The sequence below is a fragment of the Physeter macrocephalus genome, chromosome 14, assembly GCF_002837175.3.
Source record: "Physeter macrocephalus isolate SW-GA chromosome 14, ASM283717v5, whole genome shotgun sequence".
NCBI classification, from domain to species: Eukaryota; Metazoa; Chordata; class Mammalia; order Artiodactyla; family Physeteridae; genus Physeter; species Physeter macrocephalus.
Genome location: NC_041227.1, coordinates 100,650,540 through 100,654,433, shown reverse-complemented (window position 1 = coordinate 100,654,433; position 3,894 = coordinate 100,650,540).

The window sequence follows — 3,894 nt, the reverse complement described above, 5'->3', positions numbered from 1 at the left end:
CCATGGCCGCTGAGCCTGCGCGTCCGGAGCCTGTGCCCCGCAACGGGAGAGGCCACAACAGAGGGAGGCCCGCATACCACAAAAAAAAAAAAAAAAAAAAAAGTTCAATGCTGGTACTTTCCTGTCCACTCAGCGTGGATGAGGATTTCTATAAGGTAATAAGCAAATTTTCTGTTTGGGATCAAAGCATTATATGTAATGTCCAAGAGAGAAGGGGGAGCTCAGGTACTCCTAACCAAACAGAACATACTTATGATCCTAAGAAAAATCAGGGTCATCAAGTCCTTCCTGTACTGAGACCTGGACCTCAGATGACACCTGTGTCTCTGTAGTTCACAGTAGACAAAAGAAATCTCTCTTATATCCTGACCACATGTAATATCTTTCTTGCCTACCTACAAGTATCGACAAAGGGCCCAGTTTCTTCAAAAGGGGCACACCCTCTCTGAAACTAGATGTCAACTTTATAACTTTGGATCATTCCCCAAATAGGCAAGAGTGAATCTTGCAACATAATTTTACGATATATATTCTATTTTGCAAATGCCCCCTGGTAGACAGAACTAGTATAACAACCAGCTACAAAATGTCACTGGGGATAATAGAGTGGGTCCAGGGGGTGAACAAACCCTCCACTTGGATCTACTCACAACACAGATCAGCCTTAAAGGGCCTCAGATGACTCCACCACCTTTTCTCTTGTCTTTTCTGCTTCCCTCCAAATTAATCATGATATAATCATTAAAAGGAAAATATTTGTTGTTGCAATTCATGTTATCATGCTGTCCAAGTTGTTGGCTATTGTGGTAAGCAAGATATTTGGGGAAAGTATATGGAGTAAAGGTTCAGGTGCTAGGCAATGACGGGAAGTTAGTAATTAATATATTCACTCTCCAAAAGCATAGAATACTCATACCCAACAGGAAAAGCTCTAAACCAAAAAGTCCAGATATCGTGTGAGAATTCAATAGGTGCCTTATTGTTTGCAAAAAATATAAATCAGGACTTTTTCTCCCCATCTATAATAGTAGCAACGAAGAGCTCTGGAAATCTTTTAAACAAATGTAAGAAGCATTCCATGACCTCAGACATAGAACATTTATAGATAAGATCCTTGAAATCTTATCTTGAGAAATATCAGAGTAAAACTGAAATCCAATTTCTGGGTTTAGGCAGAAAAATTATCTGAAACTTATGCAAGTACTCGAAACTCCAAGTTATTTGTGACTTGACCTTCATGAGTCACATGGCAGCCCATTACCGCTCTTTTCTGTTTCTTCCCTCCCGTTGCTCTATGCTAGGTTTAGTGGAGGAGTATATTTTCTCCCTCTCTGCCAACCAGGAACTTCATATTTGAATTTCAGCTAGAGGAAGTGGCACAAATAAACACCCATTACAAGTTATGTCATCAATAACGGTTTCTGATGAGAAAGTTTTAAAAATCAGAGGAGGGCCTACGGCAGATGCGCTGAGCTCTCACATGAGGTCCCCTTGACCCATCTCTGCTTTCAGAAACAGCTGTGGTGGATAGTTCTGTGTGAGCTCAGATGCACCTAGCACTAACTAACTAGATAGCCCATGACTATCTACGGTGCGCCTTGCATATTCTGCCCCAGGGCATTCTCCAATGCCACAGGAATCAGCTAGACCCACGGACAAGTATAGGCCGGGGCAAATTCCTCCAAAGGGGAATGGGAGTGGATGATGATCCAGCCTCCCGTCATTCAGATGGACCATTCTGGGAGGCATTCTATAGTTTCTCAGGAGGCTCTGGCTAACTGGAGCCCCTGTTGCCCACAGCAACAATCTAGATAATGACCCTTATATGATCTTTTCCTTCTCTATTTCATTCTCCTCAGACCCTCCTGAGATCATCTTCCCAATAAACTACCTTCACTCAGTTCTTTGTCTTAGGCTCTGCTTTCAGGTGAACTCAGTAGTCATCATTGGTATTCTCTGTACAGGGACTTAGATATCTTGGCACCTGGTCTCCCTAAGGAACTATGGCTAGGGACATGTGGGAACAAACTGATGGCTGTGAGTAGGGAAGAATTCTGCAGAGAACAGAGACAGATAAAGGAGGAGAGAAAAGAATCCAGAACTAGAAAAGGCAGAAGAGGAAAGGCTTTGATGGAATGGGGAAGAGGGTGAATGGGGATCCTGGACCATACAAAAGGGAATATCGACCTTCACTCCAGGGAGGAGGCTAGCTCAAGACTGTGCTGTGGCTATGTTGACATATTACCCACCTTCCTATTGTCCTCCTAATTCTTATTCTGATAGCTCCAATGATTCTGTGAGCCCTAACATAAGCGGGAGCATGCAGTCACGGCTATTGCCTCCATTCCAGAGATGATATATGACAAATAAGAAAATTCTAAGGAGAGAAGGGAATGCATGGTCCAGGCCCTATCCCCAAGGATCCTTAGTTCATTCCCACCCTTCCTTAGTTCCTTGTCTCCCTGCTTTTCTTGATACCCCCAGCTGACTATAGGGTAGATTTTCATGGTAGATTAGAGGATGGCAAAGGCCAATGAGATCTTCACTTTCCTCCTGTATATTTGATTCTCAGGTTCAGGAGTTGTGGCCCAGCCTCAGTGCCAGGGTCACTTGGTAACCCTCACAGGATCACACTATTATATCACTTTCCCCATTTCACTCTCTAATTTGTCCAGAGGAATAAGTTCCCTCTTCTCACATTTCTTGGGAATGGGTTTCTAGATCCTGTTACCCATTCCTTAAACTTATGAAGAAAAATTAAAGTTCATTAGAAGCAAGAGGTATCCTTTACTGTGGATATCTTTCTTTTCTTAAAAAAAATAAATTTATTTATTTTTGGCTGCATTGATGTTCGTTGCTGCGCGCGGGCTTTCTCTAGTTGTGGCGCACGGGCTTCTCATTGCGGTGGCTTCTCTTGCTACAGAGCACAGGCTCTAAGGCTCTAGGGCGCCCGGGCTTCAATAGTTGTGGCATGTGGGCTCAGTAGCTGTGGCGCATGGGCTTAGTTGCTCCATGGCATGTGGGATCTTCCTGGACCAGGGTTCGAACCCGAGTCCCCTGCATTGGCAGGCGGGTTCTTAACCACTGGGCCACCAGGGAAGTCCCACTGTGGATAGGATATCTTTATGGCTTCCACCTTTGCCAAGCGAATCTGTGTGAGAAGGTGTGCCTTCAAACTTTAGGCAGTTTACCAGACAGACTTAGCTTTCACTTTCTGTTTGCAAAGAGCCTTAAAGTCAGCCAGAAATTAATAACTAGGACCTTCTCCATTCCCTTGTCTCTCCGGTGCATGTGCAAAGCGTTGTGCATTCAAACAGCCTTTTAGAACTGCTGGAATATGCTAGAGCTTTTCAGAGCTCCCTATGGCTACCTAGTTCTCCAAGATGTATTCAAATTCCCAGCCTGTCTCTTGCTAACCCCAACTGAAAGCATAGCCTTAGGCAACTCCTATGTTGCCAGCAGATGGCTATTGTTTTGATAACGCCCTGGGAGCAGGGTATTTTTTTTCTGTTGAGCTGAACGCTCAGTCAAATCAAATAGTCAAAACTACCTAAGAATAGAGATTTTCCAGGGAGCTGCAAGTTCAGACAAAATATTGACTGTGCTCTGGGGATGTTGCTTTTAACTGAGCTCCGCAAGAGGTCAGTCCTCTCCATTGGCTGTGAGACTGCTGGCTTTTTGCGGCTACCGTGATACCGAGCTGGGGAGGGAGGGTGAATGGGAATAGTATTCCATTCATAAGTTAAAATATCACAGACCCCATTTTCTAACCAAAGTTCAGTTGTTTCTCTCGGATAGATGATTTTCAGTTTTTCTGTGGCTTTGATTGGTTTCCAAAGTTCTAAAATGGTTGATTTTAGTTGTTTTGCCCGCATTTTTATTGTTTTTGTGGGG